Here is a 19820-nt window from a genome sequence, read left to right as displayed (position 1 = left end):
TTGGCCTACTACATAGAGCAGTACCGCCTCAACCCTCCCAAATACAATGTGTCGCCATAGACAATCAGAAGAAAGGTTTAACTCGGTTCCCAGAACCTGAAAGACATGGACATTCTAACCCAACAACTCTCGTTCTCACCATCGTTGACATCACACCTTTCACCTGAAACTCATGACTCGCACCTCAAACCAAAAGATTCCCCACTTTCCTCACTAACTTCCAGAATGCATGCCTCAGACCGATACACTTGCGATTCCCAACGCAAGTTCCCCCTTATAATCCATCCCGAAATGGCCATCCATGAATCCACCCCAAGTTTCTGACTGAAGATACCACAATCATGCAGAAAAGATCCTCAACAGGTCGATAGCGAACCTCTCCCTATCCAAATTCATATGATACACCAAATCCTTAGTATAACCTTGACTCTCTGCCATGCCTTTACCAACCTCTGAACCGACGAAAGAAGATAATCAAACCAAGAACTTCCACATTTCATCCGATCCTAAACAACAACTTGCAAACAAACAGGAGTACAGGGAAACACAAGTCCACCTGGTGTTGGCCATTCCCACTTCTGAATAGGTTCACTGATTAACGCCTGTCCAACCACTATAGAATCCGTAATTCGAACAGCAACAGGCAAAACCTTCAATGCATGACGCTCAACTTGAGAATTCCCAATTCTCCCCCACTTAGGGTTGTAACTACCACCCACTGGTTAGAAATCAACCCACAACTCAAACCGGATCAACTAGGTACGATCATTCCTGACCTGACCATGGAATGAATAACGTTCGCAAAATGATCTCTCCCCGATACAGATCAATCGAAACCCAAAAGAAAATTGAATTTCAGCTGAAGACTTCCGGTATGCAGATTGGCATATAACGACTCTCAATAACCCAAAATAGCAAAAAGTCAACTCGGGATACAACTTACCCAATCCAGAAAAATTCCAACACAATACAATTCCCGATACCATCCCGAAGAATATAGGAGATGTCACACTCTCAAAGGCATTCGAAGAAATCCTGACTTCTTCCTCCTAAGTTACCCTGACCAACCTGAGGGCACGCAGGAAAACTCCCCTTCAATCCCAGGTGACATGAACTAATCCCTGTTTACAATCCAAATGAAAATATGGCACCCGGCCTACCCGAGAATATGGTACCTAACTTGTCTCGCAAGATAATCATGCCACCTCGACCCACCTGCGCTTACTAGCGCCGAAATAATGCCACCAACCCCTGCGACCAACTGACACCGAGCTGGAAATACAATCTGACCCTGGGGTCATAAGCCTGCTCACTCCTTCGAACTCGGAAAACTGAAAGGGCACAACCCTTGCCCTAGAAAACGAAATTCCAATCCATGCAACCACCTCATGAATACAATTACATGCAACGAGGATTAAATAATCCTTCGGCTAAAGGACCCAGCCCTACCTTGGTTGGACTCAGACGAGAGCTGCGCAATAGGTCCAAGTCCTTTATCCTAAGATTATTTAACCCTCAAAGCATGTAATTTTAATGTATTCATTTGATGGTTAGCTCCCATCAACATGGGTCCCACAAAGTACAAGCAAGCAGCAGTCGAACAGAGAAGCCGACTAGTACTAAGATGCAATAAAATCAAACAAATCCTCGATCTCATAATCCCAACACCTTGCGCACATCTTCTCCCTGCCCTCACTCTCTCGAGAGTGACTAATCCTTCCTCATGCCGACCCGCTATGAACTGCGCTCAACCAAGGAAACCACCTTCACCTCATCCAATAACGCTACTGGCCAGCTGACCCCACACAACTCATCCATACCATTCTTACCACACAACCCTCCATTGGTGCCAGATGACTATCGCATGAATACAATCACATACCCCATCGTTTAAACAATCTTAGGCTAAAAGATTCAATCCCACCACGGTTGGACTAGGACAAGAGCTGCGCAGCAGGATCAAACCTCTCAGCCTAAGATGCTTTAAATCATGCGGCATGTGACTTAACGTATCCACTCAATAGCCAATTCACACGCGAAAGAGTCACAGATCATCTCATGAAGAGAACTCTATAGGAACTAAGGCGTCACATAATCAGGCAATTCTACAATGCAATTCCTGAATATCCGTATCCTACCACTAGCATGTTGAAAATCATTCACACGAGTGTTCCTCCAATTCAATCAAACCAAGGCTCTGATACCAACTTGTAACATCCATAAAATTTCAATAAAATTTAAACTTTTGAAACATTTCAAAACCATCCATTGTTTACAGATTGTTTTCAAAATAGTTTCATATCAGAGTATCCCAGAAATCAAAGTCATAAAATGTGAGGAGGTGCACGATCAAGCCTTCGCCTTCCCACGATCATCCGAAGTACCTGAAACAAAATCAACAACTGTAAGCCCAAAGCTTAGTGAGTTCCCCCAAAATATCAACGCCACACAAACCAGAACAATATCATAACAAACAGCACGCATACTGAGTCATCAGTGTGACTAGACCACCTCGCAGGGCCTACAACCTATCTGGACCGCTCCCGAGCCTTCGGCACGTCTGGACCGCCTCGCAGGGCCAACAGCCTTTCCGGACCACTCGTCGGGCCTTTGGCCTGACTGGGCCGCCTCGCAGGGCCTTCGGCCTGACTGGACCGCCTCGTAGGGCCTTCAGTCTATCTGTACCGCCCTGGGTCTGTCATCCTTCAGCACAAAGCAGGACCGCCTCAACCCAAACACATACACATATGTCGACATATAACAATCAATCAGACAACCAGACAATCAGACAGATCATACAGATCACTAAGCATAGCATCATCCTATCTACCAGGATACCGATCTAACATATCATAATAGCATAACAACATCCTATCTACCAGGATACCAATCTAACGGATCATAATAGCATAACAACATCCTATCTACTGGGATAACAATCCAAAAAGGGTCGGCCTTGGTGCCTTAGACCCTGTTGATATAGTGAGAAGAACTCACCTCGAATGGTAGATAAATCCCACAATTGTTTCAGCTGCTACGAATCGGCTTCCACGAACTGAACCAAACAACCAAACCATTCTTTAATAATTACCCATGGCAAAACCACCCAACACTAATCCCATAAATGGTCCAACTAACCAAGCCCACAATTGGCCCAAACCCATTGGTCCCAAACAAAGCCTAACTACATTGGGCCCACTAAGGCCCAATTCATAATCCAAGGCCCATTAGGGCAAGCCCAATAAGAATTCCAATACTCTAAAATCCTTAGTCCATTATGAGCCCAAACCAAAACATAAGTCCAACACCAAGCTAGCCAAAAATCAAAGAGTCCAAAACTTGCACAGGAGCTGTTCACATCGTGAGCACCTTATGCTCACGTCGTGATCTCAACCCAGAAACTTCCTCGAATAAGGCCCAATTCATAATCCAAGGCCCATTAGGGCAAGCCCAACAAGGCAATCCCAATTAGAATTCCAATACTCTAAAATCCTTAGTCCATTATGAGCCCAAACCAAAACATAAGTCCAACACCAAGCTAGCCAAAAATCAAAGAGTCCAAAACTTGCACAGGAGCTGCTCACATCGTGAGCACCTTATGCTCACGTCTTGATCTCAACCCAAAAACTTCCTCGAATACGCTCTCACTTCGTGAGGCTTTATTCCTCACGTCGTGAGTCAATATCTGACCAAAAATGAGCATTAAGCTCCAAATCTATTAAGACTTAACATGGGACAGTCTAGAGGGTCTTCCTTGACCCCAAGGACCATAACAATCGAATCTTTCTAGTGACATATGTCCAATACATGACTTAAACACCAAATTGGGTCAAAATGAAGGAAAAAGGGCCAAGACTCAAACTTGGGGTCCAAAACTTGCACCAAAATCTAGATCCAAGGGTTCTAATACAACAATTGACTTAATGGTCCATAAAGTTGCTAACTTTATGGACCTCATGCATGATACTTCAAACTCCCATGCAAAGAAGGTAACCATAACCTAGACTAGCAAGATTAGAAGAGAAAGTGGGATCTTTGAGACTTATAGAGGCTTATGAAGTCAAAATTGCCACTAGAAGGAGCTTATCTCGTCCAAAGGAACCTTCACAAGAGCTTCTTCTTCTTCTTCTTCTTCTTCAAGGAAATCAACCGGTATTGTAACATCCCATTTTAAAGAGATTAATTAAACAATAAATCAGGAACCCCTGGAAGTAATTATTATTATTTTATATTGTTAGAGCTTAGAAATTAAATAATAATTAGTGGGGTGTTGGTTTCGGGAAGTCAAATGACAAGATTTGAACTCCAGGGGTTAAAGTGTAGTTGTTGGACTTAATTTGTAAATATTTTTAGAAGTCAAGGGGGTGTATGTTATTATTTGGACTTAATAAGTAAGAATTTATGGAAGTGGGGGTTAAAAAGTAAGTTATGGACCTAAGATGAAATGATTTTGGAAAGGCGGGGTCTAATTAGTAAATTTGGGATTTGTTTTGAAAAGAATATTGCAAAGAGGGACCATTTGTGTTATTATGGGAAAAGCTGGTGGGAACCGGGTATATATGCCTCATTACCGTCAAACCCTAACCCTAGAGCTCCTCTCATCAGCCGCAACCACCTTATGCCTCCCTCTTCACCCTCCAGCCGCCACCCTCATCGTGAACCACCTCCGGCTGCCGCCTAGTCGCGTCCGATCACCACCATGTCGCCTGTTCCGAGCAACCAAGACCAGCGAAGATATCCTCTATGACCGGAGGAACTGAAGACCACCGGGGGCTAGCGGACGATCCCCTGCAGTCGAGTACTTACCACCAGCCGCTACTGTGCCGTTGTTGTTGCTAACGGAGTTGCCGACGAGGTCAGCGAACCGTTGGCTCTTCGCTGCTGATGCGATTTCCTTCTTTTGTGTCGTCTTTTTCTCTTCTCTCTTCTTCGATCGACTGCCTCACGACACCACAGGGGGTGGCTAGAATTGGATGCTTCTTCCGTTAAGAAGCCATAGTGGTTAGAAGGGATGCAGATGTAGGTTCCGTTTGGCCAGAAAAGACTCGAGAAAAACCACCATGGCTGCCGGCCATGGTGGCTGTCGTAGATAGCGCTGTTGTTGTCCGCCACTCTGAGTCGCCGCTGCCGTCGTGTGCCACCAGGTGGGTGGATGGGTTCCGTTTTCAATCAGAATACATGTGGCTAGTTGATCGGATTTCACTAGAGGGCAACCACCACCACCGTGAGGTGGTGGCTAGCACCTCCGGCCACAACCTGCCGCTACAGTGCGGCTGTGTGTGTGTGTGTGTGAGTGTGTGTGTGTGTGTTACTTTGATTTTTAGCATTGTAATTGTAACAAAAGTGGAATAATAAAGACAAAAACCCAAACCACCACCGTAGGGTGGTGGTTGCCGCCACCGGCCGCCGTGTCGGGTGACGGTGTGTCTTGTTTGCATTTTTGGACTCGTTTGAGGAATGCTTGGCCAAAGTGGGCCCAATGAAGCCCTAATGGGCCCAAGGAAACCATAATTGATCTGATAAAACCCTAATGGGCCCAATAAGGCCCAATATGACCTAAAAGCCCAATAAATGGACTAATGGGCTAGTATTGGGTTGGAAAACCCTAATAGCATAAAACCCTAATTCTTGAGAATTAATCGGCAAACACACGAGATTATTTAATAACTTGAAATATTAAATAATTATTATTGGCAAATAACCTAAGGCAATATTGGACTTAATGAATTAAGTCCTTAGGGGATTAAGTCCTTAATGGGTTAAACAGGAACACTTAACCCTGGCCGTCATTTCATGTGAAAACCCTAATTTCACTTGGGCTTTGGGTTGGGCCTTCCTAGTGGGCTTTGCTGATTGGACTATTGATGGGTTGTCCAAGAACAAGTTAATGGACCAAAATAAGTAGATGGGCTTTAGGATAAGGCCCGTGTGAGGACTTCGGCCTAATTTGGAAAATTGGGCTATAATTGAGCCTTTATGACTATGTGATAATGGGCCATGGGAATTGGATTGGAATAATCGAATGGGCCTTAAGGAAAGACCATGTAGAGGTCTGGGCCCAATTTGGAAAATTAGGCCATATGTTGGGCTTTGGCCTATTATTTTACTTTTGGGCTTTTGTAGTGTGAGTTGGACCTTGGGCTTGGAACCCAATTATTAATTGGGTATTGTTTGATGTTGACAGTTCGGGAATCTGTCAACCAGCAGCTGGAGTTTTATCTGCGGGACTTCAGCAATGCCAGGTGAGTTATCCTCACTATACTAAGGGGTCTAAGGCAACAAGGTCGGCCCATTAGATATGATATCCTAGTAGTTGGAATTATGTTGAGTATGAGTTAGTTTTGCATGCTAGTTGATATGCTAGAGGGTAGATCTGTAGGACTACCTGTGATATTGCCTGTTTATCTATATGTGTACTTATCTGTTATATGTCGACATATTATGTGGGATGGGTTGAGGTGATCCTGCTCCGTGCGGTAACCAACAAACCCGAGAGCATTCCATATACGAGTTGAGGGCCAGGTGGGGCATTCCAGACTTGTAATGTGGGCTCAGGAGCATTCCAGATACGATCTGAGGGAGTCTCGTACTGTGGGCTCGATGGCAATCCAGATGTGAGCTGTGGGCCCGGAAGGCAATCGATACTCACACTGTGGGCCCAGGGGTAATCCAGTCTGTAAAGCTGTGGACCCAGTACATGCTGTTATTTGTATATGTGTTTATGTGCAGTGTATCGGTATTTTGGGGAACTCACTAAGCCTCGTGCTTATAGATTCTATTTATTGTTTCAGGTACATCAGGGGATCGCGGCAAGGCGAAGGCATGATCGTACAGCTCCTCATGTTTTATTTATGTTTCTAAGATGAACTATGATGTTAGACTATTTTGAAAATAGATTTGTAATAACTACTGGTTTTAAATGTCTTTGAAAAGTTTTAAATTGGCTTAAATTTTTATGGGTGTTACAAGTTGGTATCAGAGCCTTGGTTTGAGTGAATTGGAGGAAGACTCGTGTGAATCCAGTCCCAAATCAAGGAAGGGATTTTCAAAATGGTTTTAAAATGGTTTTCAAAATAAGTAAAGGATGATGCAGTGTGTACGATCAGCCGGAGCCAGTAAGTAGACCCCAAATTACCATACAAGTTATTTGATTATGTGATATGTTAGAGCAGCATGTTAGTACTAGGCTAGGGATCTTCAGGAATTGCATGATAGAATTTCCTGATTACATGATGCCTGCTAGCCTAGGGTTTCCTTTATATGAGATTGACATCATTAACGTAGTTGCTTAGTGTTGGGTTTTAAGCATTCTAACACTTCCTAAGTGTACATGCAACCCTATTAAACCTTGGATCTATGTTTGTCTAAGATACATGCAAAATATTATTTTCCAAGGTTTATAACCTATCTAGCATGGCATGGGGTACTTTTAACCATAAAAGAACTAGATGAATTACATACCTTTTGTTGATTGTTGATTCCTTGGAGTTTGAGAGCCAAGCACCAATAATGTGAATGCCTCAAATGGAAATCACAAATCACCACAAACTTGGAAAAAATGTATGAGAGAGTATACTAACTCTTGATTTTGGCCACCACACTTACACACACATTAGGGTGTTTTTCATGCAACATAAGCTTGTTTATATAGTGTACATGGTTAGGGTGAAACCCTAATAACCCATGTCTTTTCCTCTTCCAAGGATCCATGGGTAAAAGCTCCATGGATCATCCATGGACTTCCATATAAGCTTAGCCCATTCCCAAATGAGTGTTAGCCCACACCATATAAATATAATAGCCCATGATTTAATTAGTCTTCCTTTTAATCACTAAATTAATTCATAATTAATTCAAGATTAAAACTAATTAAGTAACATGACTTTATACTAATATATTATAACTTATAATATATTAATAAATCGTAAGTATACAACTCTCATAAAATTATCCATAACTAGTTTGGGTGAAGTGCAACCTAAATAGACCATGCCGGGTCGGGTCAAGTATATACCAAATAAGTTATGGACTTAGACACCTTATCCAACAGACTCCCACTTGGATAAGTCTAATAACTGTATTTGCCTATATTACTTCAGGAACCAACCGGCAATCGTAGCTCTCGAAAACTCTTGTGAACTATGAAGCGCCATTTTAGATAAGTGATCATATAATCCTCTGCTCTCATGATATCAGCCGGACAAATACACGGAACAATGTCTTACATATTGTCTAGCAGTTGTTTCTCGATTTCCAATTTGTTTGACAAAGAACTTAACTGAACACATCAATTTAGTTCTGACCGGGCCCGGTACATGGGTCAACATAAAATCATCGAGGGGCCCAGATATCGCTTCTATTTCTAGAAGGAACAGATAAACTTCGACTCATATGCTTGTTCTACTACTTATTGAATTGCACACAAAGGCACGTTTTATAACATCAAGTTACTGATGCGTTTACGTGCAATCAATGCACAACCAACTCATAGGTAACAACTCATATCTCTAGGTTTGAAGACTTATATGATATTACCGTCTCACGATCACTCGAGATAAATTCCATGAAGTGATACAAGTGAGCGTGGGTTTATTCCAATACTCATAACTTATGAGTACTCATGAATGTTGTAGCAACCATTGCTATGGCTAAACACCTTTAGTCATCTACAATCCCAATTCATGACAGTCTTGATTCATACCTACTTCCGACATATGACCGACTGTGGAGAGTTTGAATAAATTAATTATTCTGGAAGTCAAAACATGCAAAACTGAAACAATAGTAAGTAATTGACAATGATAGCAACACTTTACTCATAAATAAATCACAAATTTTATTCATCATCAAACGTCGATTACATTTTACAAGTTTCAGAAAAGGCTATCTAATCTGTAAAACTAATATCGTCCCTCAGCCCGATGCGCCTCGCATGCTGCAAATGCTTCACCCTCGTCAGTCCCTTCGTAAGGGGATCCGCAGGGTTCTCATCTGACGATACCCTCTTTGCCACGAGGAGTCCCTCTTCTATCTTGTGTCTTATGAAGTGATATTTTCTGTCAATGTGTCGGGATCTGCCATGATCTCTTGGTTCCTTGGCTAAGGCAACCGCACTATTGTTGTCACAGAAAATCTTCATAGGCTCCTTAATAGCTGGTACAACTCCAAGGTCTCCGATGAAGTTCCTCAGCCATATCGCCTCCTTTGCCGCTTCACTCGCTGCTATGTACTCTGATTCATAAGTCGAATCAGCTACAGTCTCCTGTTTGGAACTCTTCCAAGTGATTGCCCCTCCATTTAAGGTAAAGACCCAGCCCGACAGAGAGCGGAAGTTATCCCTATCAGTCTGAAAGCTAGCATCACTATACCCTACTACTCTCAAGTCATCACTCCCACCAAGGGTAAGGATCCAATCCTTAGTCCTCCGCAGGTACTTGAGAATATTCTTTACCGCAGTCCAATGAGCCTTGCCAGGGTTCCCCTGATATCTGATGACCATGCTCAAAGCGAAGGCCACATCAGGACGGGTACAAGTCATAACATACATGATCGAACCAACAGCGGAAGCATAAGGTAATCGACTCATCTCAGCTATCTCATCTTCTGTACTCGGGCTCTGAGCCTTGCTCAGTTTGGCATTGCTTTGGATCGGTAATTCTCCTTTCTTGGAATTCTGCATGTTGAACCTTTTCAACACCTTATCCAAGTAGATACTCTGACTAAGTCCAATTAGTCTTTTACTCCTTTCTCTTAATATCCTTATCCCTAGGATATAGGTAGCTTCTCCAAGGTCCTTCATAGCAAAGCACTTCCCAAGCCAGGACTTAACCTCCTGCAAGGTTGGGATGTCATTTCCTATGAGTAGTATGTCATCCACATACAGTACCAAAAAGCTAACTATACTCCCACTAGCTCTGACATACACGCAGGAGTCATCTTCACTTCTTGAGAAACCAAACTCTTTGACCTTTTCATCGAAACAAAGATTCCAACTTCGAGATGCTTGTTTCAATCCATAAATGGATTTCTCAAGCTTGCACACTCTATTGGGGTACTCTGCACTGACAAAACCTTCTGGATGATTCATGTAAACATCCTCAGCCAACTTTCCATTAAGGAAAGCGGTTTTGACATCCATTTGCCATATTTCATAATCATGAAATGCAGCAATGGCTAGCATAACCCTAATAGACTTAATCTTTGCTACTGGTGAAAAGGTTTCATCATAATCAACACCCTGAGTCTGAGTAAACCCCTTCGCAACCAGTCGAGCCTTATAAGTGTGCACCTTCCCATCCATGTCGGTCTTCTTCTTGAAGATCCATTTGCACCCGACTGTCTTACGGCCTGGTACATTGTCAACCAAGTTCCAAACTTGATTGTCATACATGGACTGTATCTCGCTGTCCATAGCCTCCTTCCATTTAGCAGACTCTGGGCCTGTCATGGCTTCCTTAACACTGTTAGGTTCATCCAGATTTACCAGTGTACTGTCACTGATAAATGTATCACCTTCCGTAGTAATATGAAATCCATAATAAAACTCAGGTGTGTTCCTAACCCTTGTGGAACGCCTCGGAAGTATAGACTCATCAGCTGGATCAACAGGAATTTCCTCCTCAAGTTGATTGCTAGTGTCTGAGGTTCCTTCACCAATTGAGTCTTGAATTTCTTCAAGGTCAATTTGCCTCCCACTGTCTCCTTGGTTTATAAATTCTCTCTCTCGAAAGACCCCTCTCCTAGCCACAAAGACCACATTCTCACTGGGTCTGTAGAAGAGGTAACCAAAGGATTTTTGTGGGTAGCCGATGAAAATACACCTTTCACTTCGAGGTTCGAGCTTGTCATGAGTTTCGCGCCTCACGAAAGCCTCGCAACCCCAAATCTTGATATGGTCCAAATTGGGAACTTTCCCAGTCCACATTTCATGAGGTGTTTTGGCAACCTTCTTTGTAGGGACTAGATTAAGGATGTGGGCGGCAGTCTCTAAGGCATACCCCCAAAAAGAGATTGGTAGCGAAGCTCGACTCATCATAGAGCGAACCATGTCCAACAAAGTTCGATTGCGCCTCTCAGCTACACCATTCAGCTGTGGTGTCCTGGGAGGTGTCAATTGTGAGACAATCCCACACTCCTTAAGATAGTCGAGGAACTCAGTACTAAGATACTCACCACCTCGATCGGATCGAAGCATCTTAATGTTCCTGCCCAATTGATTTTCTACTTCCTGTTTAAACTCTTTAAACCTTTCAAAAGTTTCTGACTTATGTTTGATTAAGTAGACATAACCATATCTACTAAAATCATCAATAAAAGTCACATAATAGCGATTAGCATCCCTTGTGGCGGTTTTGAATGGTCCACATACATCAGTATGTATAAGGTCCAACAAACCCTCACCCCTTGCACAAGTACCAGTGAAGGGTGATTTTGTCATTTTTCCAAGTAGACAAGAATCACAACTATCATCCGACTTGAGGTCGAACGACTCCAAGACTCCATCCTTTTGGAGCTGGCCTATGCGTTTCTTGCTTACATGTCCAAGACGACAATGCCACAAAGATGCTTTATCCAAGCTAGTAGAAGAATCAATACATAATACATTATTTCCTAAATTATCTACAACCGATACAGCTTCATACACACCATCACAAGGTAATGCTTTAAAATAAAGAACATTATTAAAGAAAGCATTAATACTACCAACTTCATTATCAAAAGAAAAGGTAAAACCTTGTTTGTACAAAGCATGAAAGGAAATAATATTCCTCGCCATTTCAGACGAGTACACACATTTATTCAAATCTAACTTTAACCCACTATCTAGCAACAAAGTATAAACTCCAATCTTGGTAACAGGTGCAACCTTCTTGTTCCCCATGATTAAGTTTATCTTTCCGTGCTCCACATCCTCACTTCTTCTTAGGCCCTGCAAGTCACAACAGATGTGAATACCACAACCTGTATCAAGAACCCAAGAATTAGAATATGGTGAGTTATTAGACAATATAGTGTAAATACCTGCATGGGATGGTTTCACTTTCCCATCCTTGACATCCTGCAAGTACTTTGGGCAGTTTCGCTTCCAGTGCCCCTTATTTTGACAGTAGAAGCATTCAGCATCCTTAGGGATGGCAGAAGGAGTGATAGAACCACCTTTGGTTCCAGATGAGGAGCCTTCAAGGGACTTTCCCTTGGTACCCTTCGAAGGGTGCTTCCTCTTCTTCCCTTTGCCTTGCCCGATAGCCAAAACAGGGGTAGTAGTAGGAGTAGGAGTAGCAACCGACTTACTCTTAAGACCACTTTCGGCAGTCTTCAGAAGTCCTTGAAGCTTACTGAGTGTGACTTCCTCCTTGTTCATGTGGTATGTCATACGAAATTGATCATAACACGATGGCAGGGAGTGCAAAATGATATCAATTGCCAACTCCTCAGGGAAGTTCACATTCAGTTTCATTAGACGGTCCACATACCTTTGCATTTTCTGCATGTGGCTCGTGATTGGTTCGCTATCCTTCATACGGGTAGTGATCATGGAGGAGATTATTTCACACCGCTCTTGACGAGCACTCTGATGGTACCTTTCCATCAGATCCTGATGCATCTCAAAAGGGTAATAGTCCTCATAGGACTTTTGGAGTTCAGCTGTCATGGTGGCCATCATGATGCATGCCACCTTGGTGGCATCTCTTTCATGTGTCTGATACTCAGCAACCTCCTCAGGAGTAGCAGTGGACTCATCAAGCTCCTTTAGCTCCTTATCGAGGACATATTCCTTGTCCTCGTAACGAGTAACCATCCTGATGTTCCGGATCCAATCCATGAAGTTGGAACCATCAAAGATGACCCTCCCACAAAGGTTCATGAGGGAAAAGGAGCCAGTAGGGTTAGAGCCCGAAGCTTTGTTGTTGGAAGACATCTGAAAAGAAGAAAACAAGTTTAGATTAGATATATCGAATCCTTAATAATACACCCAAATGTAATATTAAGGCTAGGATCCAACACAATATATTATAACTTAGAAGAGGGATGTTGTAATCTAAGCTATAATATATTTGAAGGTAGGTGAATGACGATTCACCAATTTCCACCATGAAAACGAAATGAATTATTAGTTTTAATTGGTTTTTTGAAATTCCTAGATTCTTTTGAGATTCATTGAACTTTTCAATGGCATGTTTCAATCTCGATTGTGCCCTTCAAGTTTTGTGACTGGGATGCCGAGGATCACAAAACAAGGTGTGAATAACCATGCAAATTCACTTGGTACCCTTAATATTATCACCTAATCAATGTGTCGGTTAACCACACACGCTCCACCGATCTATGATAAACATTAAGTCACCCTTCGTGATCCTTACTAGTCCAAGTTAGTGTGCCGGTTAACCACACACGCTCCACCAACGACTTGGTAAGGTACAAAGTGTGAATTTCATGGGTTAGCACCATATTCACATTTTCCTAAAATAACTAAGATTGGGAATTTATAAAAGGTTTAGTTACTTTATAATATTCATCATACTTTTAATGAGAATTTATAAGTCCTTGTCCTACCCGTTCGGCTAACGACCCTCCACCAGTCAAGCAAGCGGTGGGTGAGAGTGGACACCCATTAAGTTGCCATTTTATAGGCAACAACCTTATACCCACCTTATAGACTGGCTTCGTGAATGAGGCGTACTAGCGGTAAGACGACTTTGATCTTATACATATATATAATAATTAACCATTAATGTTATAAATAGTATCAGGGTTGAATTTTAACTTTTAAAACTCTAAGGGTTTGGAATTAAAGTATATTAAAGTGTGTGTAACTTTACAAATTCCAAAACTTGAGAACAAATTATGGACTCCAATAAAACACATAAATGATCAAGAATTAATCCTAAACAATTCAGCAAATAATTCCTATCATCTTCTAAATTCATAAGAACATGAACATGATTATCAAAGTTTCAAAAATTATATGAACACATACAATGCTATTGTAAATGGATTAGAACAACCATTACACCAACCAAAAACAAGTTTTAAAACACCAAAACAGTTTAGGGTAATGTTTCTAGTCCATTTCCAGCAGCAAAAGTCGAAAATCTGCATTCTGAGGCTCCTACTCGCCGAGTGCACGAACCTACTCGCCGAGTAGGATGAGTTTACTCATGAACTCGGCGAGTCCCCCCATGGACTCGGCGAGTTCATCAGGCACACAACAAAAAATTCGACTTTTTTCACTATTTTGCATCAAGTATCAAACAAACAAGCCTAGGCTCTGATACCACTGTTGGGTTTTGAGCATTCTAACACTTCCTAAGTGTACATGCAACCCTATTAAACCTTGGATCTATGTTTGTCTAAGATACATGCAAAATATTATTTTCCAAGGTTTATAACCTATCTAGCATGGCATGGGGTACTTTTAACCATAAAAGAACTAGATGAATTACATACCTTTTGTTGATTGTTGATTCCTTGGAGTTTGAGAGCCAAGCACCAATAATGTGAATGCCTCAAATAGAAATCACAAATCACCACAAACTTGGAAAAAATGTATGAGAGAGTATACTAATTCTTGATTTTGGCCACCACACTTACACACACATTAGGGTGTTTTTCATGCAACATAAGCTTGTTTATATAGTGTACATGGTTAGGGTGAAACCCTAATAACCCATGTCTTTTCCTCTTCCAAGGATCCATGGGTAAAAGCTCCATGGATCATCCATGGACTTCCATATAAGCTTAGCCCATTCCCAAATGAGTGTTAGCCCACACCATATAAATATAATAGCCCATGATTTAATTAGTCTTCCTTTTAATCACTAAATTAATTCATAATTAATTCAAGATTAAAACTAATTAAGTAACATGACTTTATACTAATATATTATAACTTATAATATATTAATAAATCGTAAGTATACAACTCTCATAAAATTATCCATAACTAGTTTGGGTGAAGTGCAACCCAAATGGACCATGCCGGGTCGGGTCAAGTATATACCAAATAAGTTATGGACTTAGACACCTTATCCAACACTTAGTGCATGCATCACGGTTATACATAATTAAGATCTTATAGCCTGAGAATGTTTGATTTCGCCTTATGTTCTGTTCTTGTTTGATTGGGAGCTTAGGGTAGGATTGGATATTCGAAAGTCTATAGGGTCCAACATTATGTACGGCTAGCATACACTAGTGCTGCAGGGTTGGTGGAAGCTTCATGGATGGATCGATTTTGTGAGACGGTAGGTCAGTTGTGAGACAGTTAGCCTTCCTCTAGGAGTGAGGATTGAGCGCTCGCCAGGTTATGTATACAGTTAAGGTGTTGTGGTGATACTTGAGACAAATATGGGTAGGTGTGGATGGTAGTATGGTTCCGTACTACTGAAAGCACATGACCCATACGCATGTCAACTAAGTCACAATCCCTAGGGTTGGGTAGGTTGTTGGTCCCCTATCATTATATGGATTATCAGAGACCTTTCTGGTGTCGTACCAGAATGAAGGTTGCGAGACGTCTTGAGACTGGATCCAGGTTAGGATCGGGAGCTGGCATCCAGGATAGGCCAGCATTATCAGAGGACCGTGTTAGTGAGATCATCTGGGAGGAGGTGATCGGGGTTGTCAGGGAACAGTTTCTGGGGATGTTTGGGTCTATCAAGACCGCCATGGTTGAGTAATTCGACGAGCGCTGTGCAGTCATTGCCGAGACGGTTGTCGCGGCAGCTATAGCAGCAGTAACGACGGAAAGGGGAGGAGCTGGTCGAGCTTTCTAGTACCAGGATTTAACTAGGACGTATCCTGATAAGCAGAGAGCTGCAGTTACTGGGGATCAGGGAGATATCCCGTACTCGATGCATTCCGCGGGTGAGCGGGAAATGCTGGCGCAAGGTTTCTAGATTTGAGGTTTCAGGTTTTTGCTCAGGACCGGAATGTGAGTCGTAGGCACTCCGGAAAGGAGTGGTGATTATGTTCAGTTGGGGTTTTGCAGCTGGAGGTAGAATGGTTAATTGATGGATATGAAAGTTGTTTTCCAGGGCAAGGATTGTGCCCTTTCAGCTTTTCGAGCTCGAAGGATTGAGCAGGTTTGTGGCCCAGGATCAGGTTGTGTTCCAGCTTGGGTCAGTTAGTCGTAGGGGTTGGCGACAGTATTTCAGCGCTGGTAAGCACAGGTGGGTCGATGTGGCATGAGTATCTCATGAGGCGTACGCGATTACCGTTCCGACCGGTAGGGGCTGAGATCGGATTTGCCTTGGATCTCTTGTATCGGGCGGTAAGGATTGATTGTGTGATCCATTGCACTCTCAGGAGTAGAGACTAAGTTTTGGGAGTAGTTTGTAGCCCGGTTAGGGCAGAGGTTGCTTCAGTTACTGCAGTTCAACTATGGACGATTGAGTTGGTAAGTGAGTCAGGGTGCGAGACCCTGAATGATATGATTTCTAGAGCTCGAGAGCGAGAGATTTGTTTGGAGCACTTGGGAAGAAGGGTATTATGTGGGAGGTTGCGGACAGAGTCTCATGGGATAGTTATTCGACATTTTCAGGATTCAGTGGTTTTTAGTAATCGTTATTGATTGGCGTATGAGAGCGCCAAGGGAAATAGCTTGTTGCTAAAGTATTAGTAGAGCATCTATTTTTGGACTTCAAGATTTGGGTGTGGGATCATTCAAGCATCGGGGGCTATCGGCTAAGTTATGTCGGGTTCCACACCAGTGGGTGTGGTTAGTGTTCTAAGTGGGGGAGAATTATCATGAGCTTCAGAAGCAGGAGCGGTTTTGAAAGTGGGATAAGTTTCGCATCGTTGTCAGAAAGGAAGACAACCCAAGTGGCTGATTGGTTTGAGGTTTGTGTGAGTTGGGAGTTCGGTAAAACTCCCCAGCGTGTGAATCGTGTCATCTCGGTGCTTGATAGCAGAATTGGGAATTTTCAGGTTGAGCATCAGCCATTAAAAGTTTTGTCTGTTGCTGTTGAGATTGCGGTTTCAAGAAGGGTCGGACAGGCGTTAATCGGTGAACCTCCCAGAAAGCGGGATTTTCTCCGAAGGAAATTCAAGAGGCGACAGTTTAGGAGCTAGGATCACGTCAACAATTTACTTGTGCAGTGTGCTTACATTTCCTAAGTCTTTGGGGTATGTTTCCCCTCAGTAGTGGAATAGACTTTTGATTCTTATCGGACTCGGATTTTCGGTAACCTTGGGAATAATTATGGAAGTTTTCTTGGACTAGCTTTGGTATTAGTAGAATCGGATCAGTCTCGATCCAGTATGGGCTTTGTGGCGAGTGAATGTGGAATTAGGGATTCCCAATTATGTACATGGTAGTGATTCTTCATGTGTAACGGCGGGTATACAAGGTGGCAATAGGATTGGTTCGGCTTACGTGCTTGATCAGGTTTGGGATGTAGTTTGCAATTGGATTCAGAGTTCGGCTATCATACTATTCTAGGGTCATGTGCGATCATGAGTTGTAGGAGTTTGCTTGGATAGCAACTTATTATATAAGTGAATCGTGCATGGTGGGATTTCAGCATCGTGGCACTGGTTGGTGTGTGAAGGACGTTGGTTAGGTTTTTCTTTTGGACAAGGTTGATAGTTTATCAGGAGCATTCCAGTCATGAGCTGAGGGCCAGATGGGGCATACCAGACTCATGTTGTGGGCTTAGAGGCAATCCAGACCTATGCTGAGGGCCTTGTAGGGATATTGCAGTCATAGGATGTGGGCCTAGTGATCCTAGTAGTTCATTCTTCTGTTGGAGCGCTTTCGGAATGGACACATTGTTGAGGTTCGGGCGAGCCATAATCGGCTGCGAGGAATCAGAAGTGTTTGTGTGAAATACACAAGTAGGTCCCTGAACCTCAAGTTGTGAGTGTAGACCAGAGTTCGTATATAGTGGTGTTATGATCTGGGGTATTCCATCCTGAGGATGACTGGACCTGTCGGGGACATGCCTGGTATTCCAGCCCGAGGCTGATTGGGCCAGGTATGAGTGTTTGAGCTTATGAGGCGGTCATTAGGTGTATGCGATTTAGGAACCAAAGGAAACATTGTTATGTTGACCCAAGAGGGTTCATCACCCAGTTTGCATCTCGTTGTTCATTATGTCGCTAGGAATTGGTTATCAGAACGAAATTATCTTGAAGGAGTACCTAATCTCTTGTCAAAAAGAGAATTACAGGTAGCAGTGTGGGATTTGTGATTCTGTTATCGGGTGGGAATCCCAGGTTCTTAGCAGTTGAGTAGCCAATTAGGAGTTAAGTGCAAGGAATTCCATCTCAAGAATTCAGATTTCAGATTGAGTACATGTCATCATAGTGCAAGGGATTCGTTTATTTCTAGGGTTATGCCCGTGATTGTAGCCAAGTAGTTCAAGTTGTTGGCGTGTAAAGGATGATAAGAAACGATTTCGAGGACGAAATCAAATTTAAGTGGGGGAGAGTTGTAACATCCCATTTTAAAGAGATTAATTAAACAATAAATCAGGAACCCCGGGAAGTAATTATTATTATTTTATATTGTTAGAGCTCAGAAATTAAATAATAATTAGTGGGGTGTTGGTTTCGGGAAGTCAAATGACAAGATTTGAACTCCAGGGGTTAAAGTGTAGTTGTGGGACTTAATTTGTAAAGATTTTTATAAGTCAAGGGGGTGTATGGTATTATTTGGACTTAATATGTAAGAATTTATGGAAGTGGGGGTTAAAAAGTAAATTATGGACCTAAGATGAAATGATTTTGGAAAGGCGGGGTCTAATTGGTAAATTTGGGATTTGTTTTGAAAAGAATATTGCAAGGAGGGACCATTTGTATTATTATGGGAAAAGCTGGTGGGAAACGGGTATATATGCCTCATTACCGTCAAACCCTAACCCTAGAGCTCCTCTCATCAGCCGCAACCACCTTATGCCTCCCTCTTCACTCTCCAGCCGCCACCCTCATCGTGAACCACCTCCGGCTGCCGCCTAGTTGCGTCCGATCACCACCATGTCGCCTGTTCCTAGAAACCAAGACCAGCGATGATATCCTCTATGACCGGAGGAACTGAAGACCACCGGGGGCTAGCGGACGATCCCCTGCAGTCGAGTCCTTACCACCAGCCGTTGTTGTGCCGTCGTTGTTGCTAACGGAGCTGCCGACGAGGTCAGCGAACCGTTGGCTCTTCGATGCTGCCACTGCTGATGCAATTTCCTTCTTCTGTGTCGTCTTTTTCTCTTCTCTCTTCTCCGATCGACTGCCTCACGACACCACAGGGGGTGGCTAGATTTGGATGCTTCTTCCGTTAAGAAGCCATAGTGGTTAGAAGGGATGCGGATGTAGGTTCCGTTTGGCCAGAAAATACTCGAGAAAAACCATCATGGCTGCCGGCCATGGTGGTTGTCGGAGATAGCGCTGCTGTTGTCCGCCACTTCGAGTCGCCGTTGCCACCGTGTGACACCAGGTGGGTGGATGGGTTCCGTTTTCAAGCAGAATACATGTGGCTAGTTGATCGGATTTCACTAGAGGGCAACCACCACCACCGTGAGGTGGTGGCTAGCACCTCCGGCCACCACCTGCCGCCACAGTGCGGCTGTGTGTGTGTGAGTGTGTGTTATTGTGTGTGTGTTACTTTGATTTTTAGCATTGTAATTGTAACAAAAGTGGAATAATGAAGAGAGAAACCCAAACCACCACCGTAGAGTGGTGGCTGCCGCCTCCTGCCACCACCGGCCGCCGTGTCGGGTGGCGGTGTGTCTCGTTTGCAGTTTTGGACTCGTTTGAGGAATGCTTGGCCAAAGTGGGCTCAATGAAGCCCTAATGGGCCCAAGGAAACCATAATTGATCTGATA

This window comes from Lactuca virosa, chromosome 8 (genome assembly GCF_052849685.1).
Source record: "Lactuca virosa cultivar CGN04683 chromosome 8, Lactuca_virosa_CGN04683_v6, whole genome shotgun sequence".
In the NCBI taxonomy this organism is placed as follows: Eukaryota; Viridiplantae; Streptophyta; class Magnoliopsida; order Asterales; family Asteraceae; genus Lactuca; species Lactuca virosa.
The sequence above is the reverse complement of the archived record's forward strand: the minus strand, read 5'-3'. Positions refer to the sequence as shown.